The sequence below is a fragment of the Triticum aestivum genome, chromosome 7A (assembly GCF_018294505.1).
Source record: "Triticum aestivum cultivar Chinese Spring chromosome 7A, IWGSC CS RefSeq v2.1, whole genome shotgun sequence".
In the NCBI taxonomy this organism is placed as follows: domain Eukaryota; kingdom Viridiplantae; phylum Streptophyta; class Magnoliopsida; order Poales; family Poaceae; genus Triticum; species Triticum aestivum.
The window spans coordinates 235,916,250-235,934,796 of NC_057812.1; positions in this window are offsets into that span (position 1 = coordinate 235,916,250).

Consider the following 18,547-nt stretch of genomic DNA (forward strand, 5'->3'; position numbering starts at 1 on the left):
TCTTCCCATAATACGAGAGTGTTTTGAACACTGGTGTACTGTACAAAACGTTCTTATATTATGGGACGGAGGGAGTAGCTGTTAATGTAAGTATAGTGATAGACGACGTTCAGTCCTTACAAGAGGGCTACAGAGCTAAACCTCTTCAAAAGCATTGGGTTGATTCTAAATTTATGTAGGAGTCCATATGGATCTTATAATGTCCACCAAATTGACGATAACGAGCTATCATGTGCAGTGATGCTACATAATCAAACAGCTATGAAAGTAAGTATGGTCATACAGGGCAAGAGGACTCACAAGAGCAATGTAGTGTGCAGTATAGTTGCGAGATTCTGTGGTCCCTTGAGAATGAATGTTCTTCTGCTAACAGTTTTCATACAAGTGAGACGTTAAGCCAAATGCAGAAATGTAGTTCAAATTGTGATGTGATATCATAGACAATACCTTACGCTATAGCCGAGACCAATGTGTAACAAGATTATTCCAGTCATCATCGGATAAATGTAGCACCGGAGACTTTACAGAAATTCCGTTTAGAGGTTTGCCATCGAAGTGTGCTTGCCTCAGGTAGGAATGATACTTCATCAACGAGTGCTTGAAAAGCACAACCAACCCTTGCTCGTCTTCACAATCCAGTTTGGTCCTCACCTATTTAAAAGAATGAAATCTTGTGTCTTCTGTCAGCAAAAACATATGCAGTAATGACCATGAATAACATTAGTACATTACTTACACGTAAGTTGCAGAGGAAGACTGGAAATTGTTCTGTGTCCGCGGTATAATCTTTCCATGAAGGAAAGATGCGCACAAAGTTCCTGACAACGATATAAGCTTCGTGTTCTAAACTGGAAGAAATGGAACATGGGTCCTATTTGCTGCAGTTGGGGCTCTCTCTGGTTCGAAAAGGGATTTGGCAACTGGATTTGGTGTACTTTTTGCTGGAATGGGGGTTTTGCATCGTAGAGCTGGTGCTATGTCAACTGGCATAATCATACTGTTTGCTGCAGCTGGGGTCTGCTGAGTTGGGGCATCAGAAATGACCAGTGTAGTAGGGCCAAAGTCTGCTAGAGTTGGGGTGTTTTGTGGGTCAGGTGATATTGCAACTACACCTAATGGGCTATTTGATTTATCAGGTGCCACTACCTTTTCCAAATACTTTGCTTGTGCTCCTTCATGATCAGCAATCGCCCTCTTCCTTTTGAACATCTGATACACAAGAACAACATTTGAATGGATAAATATGGTATGATGACAGATGTAATATGTACTAAAAATGGATAGGCAGGGCGTATTCACATACACGATGTGTAAAGTAAGCTAATGGAATTTCAACAAAGTAGAAGCAATGCAAAGCATCAGTTGCAAGATATGTGCGACCAATATAACCTTGGAAAGTTAGAGCAAGCACCTTGATGGGTGAATAAGATAGGGCATCTTCTTCTGACTCCTCCACTAGGGAGCTACATTGACTTAGGTCTCCCTCTAGCTCAGAATCACTGTTAGGATCATATTCTGAGCATGAATCTGTAGGTGGAGAGTGTTTGCATTACATTGCATCCAGACTTGATTTCAGTCCCTTAATGCCAAGTTTGACAGCCATGGCATTATTCTACTTTATTCTTTTCATGTGCGCAAGCTCATAATCATTATGATGATGTTCAGAATATGAGATTCATGAAAACATAAAGTAGTCATATTATCTATGGAATGCATTGCAGATTCAACTCAAAGAGTGTCTCCCTATAAACCCCTGCATATGCAAAGTTCACCCCCCAACCGTGCTAACCAGACCACACACAGAAATACAAACCCCTGATGTCTCTATAACAGGAAGACACACATTTCAAAACTAAAGTAGGAACATTAGAATCATATGAAATTCGTATTTGAACAAATAAACTAAGGAATTATGAGTGGCATAATGTTTAGCTTCAAGGGTGGAGTGTTGGTAGTGCAACACAAAGCAAGTAGGCAGATTGTATTCCATGTAAAAGATCAAAGCCTATATAAAAGCTAGAAATGACACTTTCTTTCTATACAATGCAATGTTCGTTGCCCACACATGATGGAAGAGATCACATAGAGAAATACTATTCACTCATGTCTACGGTTCCACTATTTAGAAACAGGGTGGTCCACCCTAAAATAATATTGACAACAAATATGACAAGGCAAGCATAGATGTAGTGAATCAATCATTTACTTGTGAGCTTACTAGGACAAGTATGCAGAATTGTAACTGCAGTAAGAGACCATCCAAAATCCTCCTAGAGTCATGCCGTTCGGGGACGGCAAGTCGCCGGCGAGGCAGGCGGCTGGGGGCGAGTAGAGATCGAAAGCGCGCAACAGAACAGAGGGGAATCGGGGCCTGGGACGACCCAAAATCCCAGGGTGGGCCGGCCCACCGTGAGCACACTGTAGAGATACACACCCGAGGGGCGAACATGCATTTTCAAACTAATTTAGGAACATTTAGCTGACCAATTAAACGACTCTGTTTTAATAATATCAGATTCGTATTTGAACAACTAAGCTTGTTTAGCTTGATGGGTGGAGCAGTGCTATTATGACACGAAGCACGTATTCTGGTCTTATAGTGATCATAAAAGGGGGAAACTCTAAGCATATTTTTTTAGCAAAATAGGGTTTCCCATCTGATTTCTATTAAAGAAACCACCATGGAACCAACATGATCAATTAAACCGTATTATGATTGTGCCATGGCAGATTTGAAGCTGCAAACCAGAGAAATGATATTTAGCATCCATTGTTTGCTTCGAACTAAGAACTAAATTCTAAGAGCTGAAAAGAAAGTAGAGTAATCAAGTTAAGATTTATTTTCTGGTTGAGATCAAAAGGTTGAGGAGATATGAAGTACCACCTCTCTTGCGACGCCGTGTAGGCATCGGGAGTGCGATGGCTGTGGTGGCGTTGAAGCAGATCTGCTACGGTAGACGGGTGCATCGGGGGATAAGTCCTGTTACGGTGGAAGAGAAGGTCGTGTGAGCGGCCCCGACAAAGATGACGACGGCGCCGATGAAGCGAGAGGACGTGATGCAAGGCTCATGGTCCGTCGTCGTGGATGAGAAACGCCCATCTCTAGTAGTGGATGATGCGGTCTTGGTAGGCGCTCCGGCATGGTGGAGGACGGTGGCGATGGATGTGGTGGAGGACGGCGGAGATGGATGGCGTGGCGGAGGGAGGCTGGTGCAGGGATGGTGTTCTAGCGCGGACGGTGTATGAATGGGAAAATGGAGGGAGATGTATGGGGAACCATGTTTTTGGGACGCGTCTGTCTGAAATATGGGAAATTTACGAACTTAGCCCCCGTTTAAAATTTGGACGTCTCGTCGGTTGGGGATATAACGGTAATCTCGCATCTCGCCAATATTTTCCCAGAGCGATTTCGGGCGAGGAGAGGGTGGTTGGCGCCCATGGTTGGCGCCCATGGTGTATGAACGGGGCTGACAGGTAGGGCGGTTGTGTCACGTGTGAGTGAAGTTACAAACCTTCCCCTATTGAAAATATTTGCCTACATCGATTTCGGCCGAGTCGAGTTTGTTTTGCCGCCCACCGTGTATGAATGGGGAAATGGAGGGAGAAATAGAGGTCTTTCGGACGAGCTTGAATCAGATGTGTTTTGTCGCCCATGTTTGGCACCCACCGTGTCAGAATGGGCTCAGAGGCGGTCGTGTCACGTCTAATTGAAGTTACTAACCTACCCCTATTTAGATCAGTGGAAATCGGGCCGATGGATTGTCCGTGTAATGGGTAGACAGTAATTTCCATCTCCCAAACACTTGGCTTCGGGCAGCCGACGTGGGAGTGGACATTTTGCCGCTTCCTTCGAATTTTGGAACAATAAGCATCCACGTTTACCCTGGCAACTAAATTCGAATCCATTTTGTATTCCTATACGAATCTTTATAAATCATTCTATGTGTTTTTATATATCTTCAAAAGGACGAGAAAGATGTATTCCACTGTCATATATGAATATGGTTTACAAATGCCGATACTCAAATTCAGAAGCTAGAATCCAGTTTAAGGTGAATTCAAATATTTGGAACACTTCATGTCCAACTCAAACGTCACATGCAGCATAATGTGTACTCCCATTTAGATATGTACACAAGCGATGTATCAAGATTCAAATACCGAGTCAATCAACCAAGAATGTACAGAACTAACACACATATAAACACTTATAGAGTATATGGATCAATAATATCAACTAACATACATAAGCCAGGCCGTTGTATGTTTTTTGCTACAACAACATCCTTTTTTAGCCAAGCTATACAGCATCTTGGCCCTTTCCGATGCGTGCCACCTATGGTTCATCTATACTACTATTATTGCTGAATGCACATTAGCCCGATTGCCATATTTGTAGGCCTGGCACAGCAATCAAAATGAAATGTCTCCGAGTCTTATCAATTAATACAGACTTGTGCTCAAATAAAATTACAAACCAAAAAAACAATTATTACATGATCTCTAAAACAAATGGTTCGATTGATTAAATGAACAAACAACACAAAGGTTATTCAACGATGGAAAGAACATTTCACCTATGATTTACCAAGTGGGAATTTAATTTCCTTTTTCCCTTCAGGACCTTAACAATGTGGTCAGTCTCAGCTTGCTTCGTTTTGAAATCCACCAAATATTTAATGGTTGTCTTGAGTACTGCTTGTGATTGTGTTGTTTGCTTCCTCAACATGTCAACTTCATCTCTAAGTGCAGAAGCAAAATCTATTTCTACCACTAGTTTAGCCTCTAGAGCATCAGCAATTGGCAATTCATAATGCACGATTAGGCCGGTGCCACTGCTGTGGGATGATACAACGTCCATGGAGACCTCGCTCTTTGATCTTGGGCTAACCTGTTTTGCCATTAAAGTTCCGATTGGATTCAGAAAAGTTGAAGTTAGCAAAACATCTCAACTGGAAGTTATAACATCAAACCAGTTAAACAAACAAGGAATTAAAGAGTTTCAATTGGATGCTGAAAAGTGGTTATTAACATCATTGTAACCCGTTCTTGCAGTAGCAAAGCAGTTAAACAAACAAGTAACTATTTAAGTTCAGGTAAACAGGTAATTGTTAATAGTAAGTATCAAACACATAGATAGGTGCAGTCTATAATAGGATTAACAGGCTGTGGCATTATGTAATCAGTAGCAAACTAAATTAAACCAAGCAACGTAATTGAACAATTTTGAAATAAGTGGCTAACTAAAATTCTGAGAAGCAGGTAACTGAACTTACGCTAGTTCTTTGTACAGGCACACTGCAACTTATTTTTCTCTTACAAGGTTGTACGAAGGAGTCCATGGCATCAATTGCTTGGATACGCAGTCCCAATACTTCTTTCTTCCCACACTGCATTGGTAAGTCGAATGGTTAATCTGGTAAGATGGTGCGTCCTTGATATGTTATATGAGGACGTGTAGTCAGACTAGTTGTAGCCACACACATCACACTGGCTTTTACTGTATATTTCATGCGATTACTTTTGGCATATCAAGATCTAAACAATATACAATAGGATGAAAAGATTGGCATCCTTCACATTACTCGCGAACTCAGTTCATAGAAATAAGCAATTCAACCATTCTGTGGGTAAATCAAAATCGCCACTGGAATATTTTTCACTACCCCAATCATACACGCAAAAGGGGCGACGCCACCATAGGGGCTGGTATGGGCGGCCGCCTCGGGTAGCTGGAAAGTGTGCACCTAGTTTGAGTCGTCCAGGTTGGCTTAGGCTAGTTTTATTCGTCCCAACGCACGAGCAGGCAATGTAAAAAATGAAGAAAAATGTTTCAATTTGGATGGGCCAATAACATAAGTGCAAGGCAGGCCCTATAGGAGGCTCACGGCCCAAACGAGCGCCTCCCATATCGATCGAGAGCAGGAAAAATCCCAATTCATTCGCTCCAGCCTCCACTCTGGTTCGCTCCTTAGTGTAGTTTATGTACTCGATGTATTAAAAAAGATGTTTCTGAACTTGATGTAGTGAAGTATTTTCTGAATTTGGTCTAATGTTATTTTCATAAGAAAAAAAACTATGGACTTGATGAAGCACTAGTTATGTGTTGTCCTATTCAACAAAAGTAAACTAAACTATGTATAATCCAAAAAGAAAAATAACATGATGTACTTGAATTTAATTTCAAAACTTTGTTTACTAGTTTCTGAAGTACATTCATCCATTAATTATGCTATATAAGCATCTACTTCATGGAATCATGTTTCTGAACTTGATGTAGTGAAGTATTTTCTCAATTTGGTCTAATGTTATTTTCATAAGCAAAAATACTAAGAACGTGGTGAAGCACTAGTTATGTGTTGTCCAATTCAACAAAAGTAAACTAAACTAGTAGTAAAGCGGCACATACAACATTGACTCGAACTATGTATAATCCAAAAAGAAAAATAACATGATGTACTTGAATTTAATTTCGAAACTTTGTTTACTAGTTTCTGAAGTACATTCATCCATTAATTATGCTACATAAACATCTACATCATGGATTCATCGCTTGTAAAACAAAACAAAAATGAATAATTCAAACATCAAAGTAATTCTAATCTTCAAAATGTCTCTCCCTTTGCAGGCCCAAGCGCCTCAACGAGATGCTGAACCATGAGAAGTTGTTCACATTTGCCGGTTTCAGCATTGAAAGCGACAAAGAGAAGCTGAGGATGTGTGGTTTGGAGATCAACCACGACAAGTACATTGACATTCAGCGCCTCTGGAGAGTTCCATACACCGGAAAAGAGTACGACTCCTTGACTGATGTTGCAGCCAACGTCATCCACCATTCTACAAAGGCATGAAGAAGAACATCGACACGCAGGAAGACCACAAGCTGTGGTGATCAGCCCGCTGCCAGACAACCTCATCGAGTACGCAGGAGTAGATGCGTACGCCGCGTACAAGTCATGGAACATGATCGACAACATCACAAATGGTTGGGAAATTTCGAAAGCGTGGGAGGCTGACCACTACTATGACCGCCCCTTTTAGGGATGAAGATACATCAAAGCCTGCCTTCGTTTTGCTTCCGCTTGTGCTTGCCTTTTATCTTGTTGTTTCAAATTCGTAGTTTGCTCTTGTTGGGTTGAACCAGTATGATTATGCCGTGCTTGTCATGGTTGAATAAGTTTACTTATGTCATCAAGTACATTGTTTTCCTTATCTCATTATATAAGTTTGGTAACTTCGTATTTCGTTAACCCATCATTTCAAATTCAAAGTAGCTTCTGAATGGAACTTTGTGGATTCTCTTCAGTACTAGTTATGAAGCAACTAATTACACAAACATTGTTCAATGTGTAGTTTCGATTCAGTATTGCATAGAAAACATAACATTGAAAACAATCAGTACAATTTGAGTTGCTTAACAACGCTTCAAAAAGTTGAAGTAGAAATTCTTAGTACTTTCATGTACTATTCTCATTCATATGTAGCTGCTAGAAAATTAACAAGTACTACAACACAAAAAGCTAAGAAGCATCAGCAGACACTTATGTTCGCTTGCAGACTGAGAATTGCAGTACTAGTACACTTGATCGGACAGTAGATACTTACTACAATAAAAAGTACAAAGAAACATCAGTTCGTAATCCCCCCAAAAAATGTCAGACTAAGAACATAAGTGCTACTATGAATGGACTATCACTACAACTTAGTCTACACGCAAGTACCATAGTGCTGAAAATGATACCAAAAGACCCTTGAGAATAATCACAAAAACAAGGCAAAAAACTCAAATGAAAAAATAACACTTCCATAGAACTAGAACAAAAAGTATCAGTCCAAGTTACTGGTGGAGTCAAGTACTAGATTCAAACAAAAAACTAAAAATTGACCGCCCAAGGGCAGGCGCAGGCCCTGATGCTGCTAGATACTTGAACTCGAGCCCACGGCGGAAACATCGGCAAATTCCGAGTAATCACAACGCAGGGCCAGCCGACCAGGGCCCACAGGTCATGAGAGAGAGAGCGCCATTGAGGGAGTCCTGGATTAGGGGGTGTTCGGATAGCCGAACAGTACCTTCAGCCGGACTCCTGGATTATGAAGATACAAGATTGAAGACTTCGTCCCGTGTCCAGAAGGGACTTTCCTTAGCGTGGAAGGCAAGCTTGGCGATACGGATATACAGATCTCCTACCATTGTAACCGACTCTATGTAACCCTAACCCTATTCGCTGTCTATATAAACCGGAGGGTTTTAGTCCGTAGGACAACATACACATCAACAATCATACCATAGGCTAGCTTCTAGGGTTTAGCCTCTCTGATCTCGTGGTAGATCAACTCTTGCAATACCCATACCATCAATATTAATCAAGCAGGACATAGGGTTTTACCTCCATCGAGAGGGCCCGAACCTGGGTAAAACTTCGTGTCCCCTGCCTCCTGTTACCATCCGGCCTAGACGCACAGTTCGGGACCCCCTACCCGAGATCCGCTGGTTTTGACACCGACATTGGTGCTTTCATTGAGAGTTCCTCTATGTCGTCGTCGTCAGGCTCGATGGCTCCAACGATCATCGATGGCGATGCAGTCCAGGGTGAGACCTTCCTCCCCGAACAAATCTTCGTCTTCGGTGGCTTCGCACTGCGGGCCGATTCACTTGGCCATCTAGAGCAGATCGAAAGCTACGCCCCTGGCCGTTAGGTCAGATTTGGAAGTTTAAACTACATGGTTGACATCCGCGAGGACTGGATCTTCGGCGGATTCGAGCCACTGCCGAGCGCGCCGCACTATCCCGACGAGCATGATCTAGCTCTGCCGCTGAACAGTGCCATAGAGGCCGCACCCGCATCGGCTCCGATCCTTAATTCGGAGCCAACTACGCCGATCAAGGATGGGCGGTTGGATGCCGCCTCAGGGACTGCGATTCCCACGGTGATTGAGCCGAACACTAGCCCGGCACTCCGCGAGACTCGTGACTCCAAGGAGCCGAACTACTCTCCGGACTTCGAATCCTCCGCGCCCCTACCAATCGAATCCGATTGGGTGCCGATCATGGAGTTTACTGCCGCGGACATCTTTCAGCACTCGCCTTTTGGCGATAGTCTAAAGACACTAAAGTCTCTCTGTTTATCAGGAGAGCCCTGGCCGGACTACGGTCAGCAAGATTGGGATGCGGACGATGAAGAAATTCAAAGCCCACCCACCACCCACTTTGTTGCCACTGTCGATGATTTAACCGACATGCTCGACTTCGACTCTGAAGACATCGACGGTATGGACGCCGATGAAGGAGACGAGGAAGAACCAGCGCCTATTGGGCCCTGGAACGCCACCTCGTCATATGACGTATACATGGTGGATGCGCCAAAAGATGACGACGAGGAGCGGAAGGACGCACCGAAGGCTTGTTCCCTCGAAAAGCAGTCAAAGCGGCGACGCAAGCACCACCCCAAATCCCGCCTCGATAGAAATAGCGATCACACAGGCCCAGCGCTGGAGCAGGGCGAACCGCTGCTGGACAACGGTAATCCGGATAATCAAACCGAACAAACAAATCCTATCAAGGATAATGGTCCGGACGACATAACACCGGACAGACACCCGGAGCAGCAGACTGCCCGTAAAAGGCTTGTTGCCACCGCGAGGAGTCTGAAAAAGCAGAAGCAAAGGCTCAAGGCTGCGCAAGACACACTCCACATTAAATGGAGCAAAATACTCAACACAGCAGCGCGGTATGGCGACAATCGCCCCTCCAAGAGTTACCCAAAGCGGAAGCTGCTACCCGAATTCGATGAGGAGGCCTCAGACCCCCCACAACCAAATATCAAAGTAGCCACCTGGTCGGATAGACAACCCCTCTACCAACACAGAGCGGCATACAACGCCGCTCACAATATAATACGTGACCCATGCGAGGGCTCGCACCCAAAGTACGGCGCAACAAGATCCATCTATGGACCACGCAAGCCCGCCCCAGCATACAACGCAACACAACAAACACTCGAACAACGTGGTACACCCAGCTAAAGGGGTGCCGCACACCCCCTATGTTTCACCGATGCGGTGCTGGACCATGAATTTCCAGAGGGATTCAAGCCCGTAAACATAGAGGCATATGACGGAACAACAGACCCTAGGGTCTGGATTGAGGACGACATCCTTCATATCCATATGGCTCGAGGAGATGATCTCCACGCCATCAAGTACCTACCCCTCAAGCTCAAAGGGCTAGCTCGTCACTGGCTCAAAGGCCTCCCCGAAAGCTCCATTGGAAGTTGGGAAGAGCTCGAAGACGCCTTTCAGGCAAATTTTCAAGGGACTTATGTCCGACCTCCGGATGCGGATGATTTGAGTCATATAACTCAACAGCCCGGAGAGTCAGCCTGAAAGCTTTGGAACATGTTTCTTACTAAAAAGAACCAGATTGTCGACTGTCCAGACGCCGAAGCCTTGGCAGCTTTTAAGCATAGCGTCCGTGACGAATGGCTCGCCAGACACCTCGGCCAAAATAAGCCGAGAACGATGGCCGCATTAACAAACCTCATGACCCGCTTTTGCGCGAGTGAGGACAGCTGGCTAGCCAGATGCAGCACCAGCAACCCCAGTACATCTAAAGTTAGAGATGGAAACGGGAAATCACGGCGCAACAGCAATAACAAACGCCGGATTAAAGAAGATAGCACGAAGGGCACGGCAGTAAATGCCGGATTCAAAAGATCTCTGCCAGGTCAAAAGCCGCCCCCTAAAGGCACCAGGGATGAACCGTCTAGCCTCAACAAAATTCTGGACCAAATATGTCAGATTCATAGTACCCCTGGTAAACCTGCTAATCATACCCATAGAGAATGTTGGGTCTTCAAGCAGTCCGGCAAGCTCAACGCCGTAAACAAGGGGGAGGATACACCAAGTGAAGACGAGGACGAGCCCCCCAAGCAAGACACAGGGGAACAAAAGAAATTTCCACCCAAAGTCAAAACAGTAAACGTGTTACACGTGATCAAGGGAAAACACAACGCGGCACTCCCAGGAAAATATACCCAAGTGCCTGTCACCGCAGAATCCTGCCACTGGTCGTCTCAACCGATCACTTTTGACCATCGCGATTACTCAGCAAGTATCCAACACGCAGGATGGGCTACCCTGGTATTAGACCCAGTAATTGGCGGATATCACTTCACACGAGTCTTGATGGATGGCGGCAGTAGCCTAAACCTAATATATCAAGATACAATCCGCGGGATGGGGTTAGACCCAACACAAATTCGCCACAGCAATACTACCTTTAAAGGAGTAACGCCATGCCCAGGGGCTCGTTGTACGGGCTCCCTCTTACTAGAAGTTATATTCGGCTCCCCCGATAACTTCCGTCGCGAGCATTTAACTTTCCACATCGCTCCATTTCAAAGTGGCTATCAAGCACTGCTTGGACGCGAAGCTTTCGCTCGCTTTAATGCAATTCCACACTACGCCTCCCTTACACTCAAGATGCCCGGCCCACGTGGCGTCATTACAGTGTACGGAAATATCAAGCGATCTCTGCGCCGAAGAGAGTGAGGCTGCCTTGGCAGCCGCACACTAAAGGCGCCCGGACTAGCGAAAGCATCCAATAGGTCATCAAGACCTCAGACGCAACCAATCGAGTCCGGCGCCACTACTTATACCGAATAAATGGTTACACCCCTATTTTTCAATACAAGGGGCTCAACACGCGTAGACAAGTGGCAATTTCTTCTCATATTGAATTATACATGGTTTCTTTAACAAACTATCTTTTTGCACGACAACTTTTTCACCTAAGTTCCTCTCCTTTACAGATGATCACCGTGCTACACCCGTCCAGGATACGGCACAATGGAGACACAGACGCAGACGTGCAGCTGGGACCCGCTCCAAGGATTCTTTTTAGATTAAGACCATGCGTAAACCTTTTTTACTGTCTCTTGTTGATACATATCCACCGTTGAGAAGGATGCTGACGTCTTGGCATGTGGCCATGCCAGAACAATGCGCATACCTGGACACGAGGGGCTTCTTACAAAGGCCATTATTTAGGCCCGGTTTATACCACAAAGACCGAATACCTTAGGGAGTGTTCGGCGTCGCGAGTTTGGCCCTATATGCATCAGCTCTGAATCATTGTCTTTGGTCAAATGTTGGGTTTTCCCGGCTCCTGTGTTTTGGTGCCTTACGTTCCGCTTTACCGGCTAAGGTAGCACCAGGAGAACTACTGCGATTGTGCCCTGGTTCATCCAGACGAGCACCTCAGTAGAGAAAGCCGAAAACTGACTGTCATGATGTAGCGTGAGACTAGTCAACCACTCGATGACCTGTGGGAATGTTAGAATTCCTCCGCCTTAACGAAGGGCCATTTTCCGGCCAGGCATGTCCGTACCCCGAGATCGGGAGAGCGCGGAGCCACTAGGGGCTATCTAGTAGCCCCACTGTCAAACTCCTATGGCTAAGTGAAAGTGTTAAAGCATTATAGTCCGGTTGCCTTGCTCGCTCCGCTATCACCTCCTTAATAGGACCAAGACGTTGGGTTAAGTGTGAACGCGTGTTTTTGCGAGCACCTCCGCATTATATGTGTGGGGGTTGAAGCCGACGACTGCAATCTTTCTGGTTATACACATGTATACAAAAACGGCCGCCCAGGAGGCATCATATTACTTTCAGGCAAAAGTATAAAAATAGCCTTATAAACATTTATAAAAGCATCTCGCCTACAATGAGATTACATATCACTCAAACATAATATTTTTTGAGCACTGGGCCTCTACCAAACGGGCACCCTCAAGAACTTCTTCAAAGTAGTGCTCAGCAGCCTTTCGGCCTATGGCCGAATCCCACGCTGCAACATTGGTAGCATCCATCTCCACCCAGTATGCCTTGACACGGGCAAAGGCCATCCGTGCGCCCTCTATGCACGCCGACCTCTTCATCGCATCAATGCGCGGCACCACATCAAGTAACTGCTGCACCAAGCTGAAATAGTTGTTCGGTTTTGACCCTTCCGGCCATAACTGATCCACAACAGACCTCATGGAGAGTCCGGACAACCTATTTAGTTCGGCCCATTCGGCTAATTGGTCAGTCAATGACAACGGAGGCTCGGGAGAATGGAATTGTCTCCAAAACAGCTAATCTACTTCACAGTCCGTCTGACCCTAGAAATACGCGGTCGCATCGGCAGCGCTCGCCGCCAAATCCATATACACATCCTCCGAACTCCACAGCCGATCCAGAGGGGCATACCGTGGATCTCCGAACCTCCTCTACAACATAAAGGATTTCCCAGCTACAATATCCCCGGCTTCCCGCAGCTCCTCCTTCTTTGCCCTCATAGCAGAGCGGTGGTCTTTTCTCGTCGCAGCAGCCTTCTCAAGGTCCAATGCCTTCGCCTATTTTTCCTTTTCAAGAACCCGGCAACGGGCGGCGGTGGCTTTTAATTCTTTGGCCATCTTGGCCATCTTGTCTCGGCTCTCGCCATGTGCGGCCTTCTCGGCTTGCAACTCTTCGGCCGCCTTCAAAGCCGCCGCATTACCCAACCTCACGTGTTCCTTGGCTCGGGCAAGTTCTGCCCGCAAGGCTTCAACAGTGGCAGCTCCATCTACAGTCACAACATATTAAAGATGCTGGCATCATACTGCCCTTCCTATTGTGGCGTTTATCAGATAATGACACTTACCCTGTGCCTTGTCAAGCCTTTTGTTAACAAGCTCGATGTCGGCGTCTGCTGCATCCAACTACCGTTCTAAATGGGCAAACTCGCTAGTCCGGCTAGCCACCGGAGCTTCCATCACCTGCACATAGAGGCAGTATGGTTATTACCTGGGAATATGATCCTCTGTTCGTCGTCGTTTCCAACGACAACCAGGGTCTCAGGGGCTACTATCTACACAAGGCACACCTAGTATGTGCAGGACTATCATACATTGTTTTACGTACCTCAAAGCCTGTCAGTAGACTCATAAAATCTTCATGCAATCCGCTTTTGGCGGACGATATTCTCTCCATCACCATATTCATCAGCACACGGTGTTCATCTGAGATGGCCGCTCGCCCCACCAACTCCCTCAGAACATCCGATCGCACACTAGACGGTGCCAGACTCTTTTGTCTGCTCTCTTCGGGAGCCGGACACTGGGAGCTTCGGGGGTCAATGGGATTATCTTCTGGACTCACCGAACTCGGAGAGGCCCTCCGCGACGACACTTCAGGGTCGCCCGCTTCCGGAGCGGAGGAGTCCGGAGGAGGCGTTTCGCTCTCCATCATTTCTGGAAGAAGATCCCCCGAAGACGAGCTCATCTGAGAGGGGCTAAGGCCCGAACTGCAAAAATATATGCGGTGGTTATCTTCTCAGAAGAAAAAGATGGCATATCTGTACTATTAAAGTATTTCGAGTCACTTACGACTCGCGGGAGAATTGATCCCCTCGCGGACTTTGTGCGGCAACAACGCCCCCCAAGGCAGGACCCTCTGTGGGAGACTTTTTCTCCCGTTTGGAAGCTTTGGCTTCCGAATCCCCGGGCGCAGTCCTTTTCCTCTTCAGGTCGTCTTCCTTCATGGAGACGCTCGCTCCCTCGGTTAGAATGGGCAGCGTTGGGGGCCCGCGTCCGCCCGCATTATCCTCCATAGTATCTTCCTTCAAGGGCTCCGGGCAAGGTGCGGTCTGGAGCATCTTTTCCAATACCGGGTTTTCCAAACCCTTAGGGAGGGGGGCCGAACACCGAATCAACTTCGCCTTTGTTAGCCAGTCCTGGTCAAAAAGCGAACTCTCAAAAAAAATAACTTCGTAACAAAAGAGAGATAGTATGTTCGGCTGGAGGATACCTTACCTGTTCGGCGGCGCGGTTACTACTCAGGCCCACATCCTTGGTGATTTCCGGACACTCCACCTGAGGTCCGAAGAATGACTTGTACATCTCCTCGTGCGTCAGGCCGAGAAAATCTTGAATGACACGCGGTCCCTCGGGATTGAACTTCCATAGGCGAAGAGGCCGGCGTTTGCAAGGATGGACTTGACGAACCGGCATAACTTGTATTACCGTAATCAAACTGAAATCTCCATTGAAGAGACCTCGAATGCGGCTTTGCAGTATGGGCACATCCTTGGCTGGCCCCCAGCTCAGACCTCTACTGACCCATGACATCAGTTGTGGTGGAGGGCCCGAGCGGAAAACAGGGGCGACCGCCCACTTGGCACTTCTAGGAGCCGTAATGTAGAACCACTCCCGTTGCCACAATTCAGACACCTCTGGGATGGAACCTTTGGGCCACGGGGCTCCCGTCATCCTGCGTATTGAGGCACCTCCACACACTGCATGTTGCCCCTCGATCATCTTCGGCTTCACTTCAAAGGTCTTGAGCCAGAGGCCAAAGTGAGGGGTAACCTGGAGGAAGGCCTCGCACACGACAATAAATGTCGTGATATGAAGAAAGGAGTCTCGAGCTAGATCATGGAAGTCTAGCCCGTAATAAAACATCAAACCCCTGACAAAAGGATCCAGAGCAAGGCCTAGACCTCGGAGGAAGTGGGAGATGAACACAACGTTCTCGTTGGGTTCGGGGTGGGAACGGCCTGCCCTCGAGGAGGCAGCCGATGCAAAATCTTGGCGGTCAGATATCTGGCCTCCCTCAACTTTTTGATGTCCTCTTCCGTGACGGAGGAAGGCACCCATTGGCCTTGAAAGCTAGATCCGGACATGACTGAAGGTTCGGAGCACCTGACCTGAACTTTGGGCGTTTGAGCTCGAGGTGGAGGAAGGATTTGATTGAGCACGGGAGGGCAAAATAAAAGCCTTGTCCCCTTTATAAAGAGGGTGAATATCAAGCGTCCTCTCCGTGTCCGTTTGGACTTGCCTATAATCTAGGAGTCCTAGAAGCGGTTGGGTTACCCATGCCCGTATTGATGAGAATCCCGGAATAAGGGGACACGATCTCTGCTTTAACAAGACGTGCCATGGAAACCGCCTCGCGTGACGCGCTGAGGTGGGGTAATAAAACGACTCGGATACAGGCTTGGTCGTGGTGTGACACATTACGGAATACGTCAGCAGATTAGATTTGTGTAAATATTATTATCTCTATGGCAATATGTGGAAACTTATTTTGCAGAGCCGGACACTATCTTTGTGTTCAAAATCTTCTATGAAGTACTTGGAGGAGGAACCCGCCTTGCAATGCCGAAGACAATCTGCACATCGGGCTCGTCGTCATTGAAGCATGGTTCAGGGGCAACTAAGGGAGTCCTGGATTAGGGGGTGTTCGGATAGCCGAACTATACCTTCAGCCGGACTCCTGGATTATGAAGATACAAGATTGAAGACTTCGTCCCGTGTCCGAAAGGGACTTTCCTTGGCGTGGAAGGCAAGCTTGGCGATACGAATATATAGATCTCCTACCATTGTAACCGACTCTATGTAACCCTAACCCTATTCGGTGTCTATATAAATCAGAGGGTTTTAGTCCGTAGGACAACATACACATCAACAATCATACCATAGGCTAGCTTCTAGGGTTTAGCCTCTCTGATCTCGTGGTAGATCAACTCTTGTAATACCCATACCATCAATATTAATCAAGTAGGACGTAGGGTTTTACCTCCATCGAGAGGGCCCGAACCTGGGTAAAACTTCGTGTCCCCTGCCTCCTGTTACCATCCCGCCTAGACGCACAGTTCGGGACCCCCTACCCGAGATCCGCCGGTTTTGACACTGACAGCCGTGTATAAGCGCTCAGGTAAGTATTCAGAGGAGTTCGACCAGTAGGACTCGGCCGTGCTTATAAACAGGTTGGGAGCCTCCTCCCTTAGTGAGGTGGGACTAAACCCAGAGCACACGCACATCCAGCAGTCCCCAAAATGCCCGCACGGGCCATTTGAGCACGAAAACGGCCTAATAGCATCCATCATCTACAAACACCCCACCAATAAGCCCAGTTAAACAGAGCAGAGCATGGGGTAAAGAAATATAAACTACAAAAAAATGTTCAAAAACTAAAAATATAAAAGTTCAAATACTACTTCGCAGGCAATATCTTTGAATACGAAAAATAAAAATAATTTTAGTTCTGCACCACGGATGATAAAAAAGGAAAAAAATATGATACAAAAACAATGAAACTCTAAAAATCAGAGAACTTCATAGCCTATCTGTTAAATGTACATAATTTATAACACCGAATTAAATATTACTTTCAAGTTCAACTACTAAAATGCGAGAAGTTCAAATAGATTTTCTTTGTCAATTATGCAAAATTCTTATTTATTTAAAATTTGACTACTTCAACTACTAAAATGCAAGAAGTTCAAATAGATTTTCGTCGTAAGTAATCTCAATCCCCCCCCCAAAAAAAAAACTAAGTTCAAACATACATATGACATCACTACTAAAAAGCAAGAACAGTCAAGCCACTCACACCACTGTGACACCAAATTTCAAAACCGTACGCTGTATGAAATTACAATTCAGTTCACACATCACTAAACCATAAGTGCACTAAAAAGAGAATGCAAAAACTATAAAGGCCTAACTTAGGTTGGGACAGATGAAAAATAAGATAAGTACCAGTTTTGAGCAACAACTCCCAGGGCACTGCAAAAATGTTTTGAGATCAACTAGTGTGTAAGACTTCAGTGAAAAAACAAGACTTAACCTCCACATGGAAAAACATTACAAAGCATACGTCACTTAAATAGTGCAAAATGCCATCATCACCACCCCTGAGACGTGCAAGTGGGATAAGCAGCTGATAAGTATAGCTTGACAAGACTACTCAGTGCGACAGTAAAAACCCTTGACTTGGACGGTTTGTTTTTCCAGGCCACCACCCGCGCCACCCACTGGGCAGTTGCCACAAGGGACTGCAAACGGCGACCCCCACGACCACTACACCCACGTCCCCGACGAACCGCCTCCCACACATCCGCGTCGACGCGCTGCAAAATACCCCATTGTCTTCCATCTCTGCCTCATTCCCAAAACCACCATTGCCGCTTCCATCTCCACTGGACACAAACCACAAACTTCTCTCTCCCAAGCCCACAGTCGCCGGAGGAGGGCGATGGCAGAGGAACCGCCCGCCAAGCGTCATCATGGCGAGACGTCCAACAAGAGCGCCAACCTCGTCGATGTTCACGTCCCCAACGAGAAGCGTGAGTACACCAAAACCCTCAAAGGGGTTGAGCACCACGGCAAGGAGACACTAGAGATCGTCTGCACCAGCAAACCAGACAAGGCCGACGAGATGATGAGCAGGCTCAGGATGAAGGGCGGCGGCTTGTATCCGAGCTTCATCGGAGTTGATGTGGAGTAAACCAGCGAAGATGAACCTTCCCAGATGGTAGCGGTCCTGCAGTTGTGCATCGAGGAACTCTGCTTGGTGTACCACATCGCAACGGTCACAAAATGGTAACCCATACTAATGTTCATTCATCTGTTGTACTAGTACTACTCCCTAAAAATTTCATTAAACTTGTTTCCCAACTAGATGAACTACTATAGTTTGTGAAGTGGATGCATGAGTACATCTTTTCAAGTTACATGCATTTTTG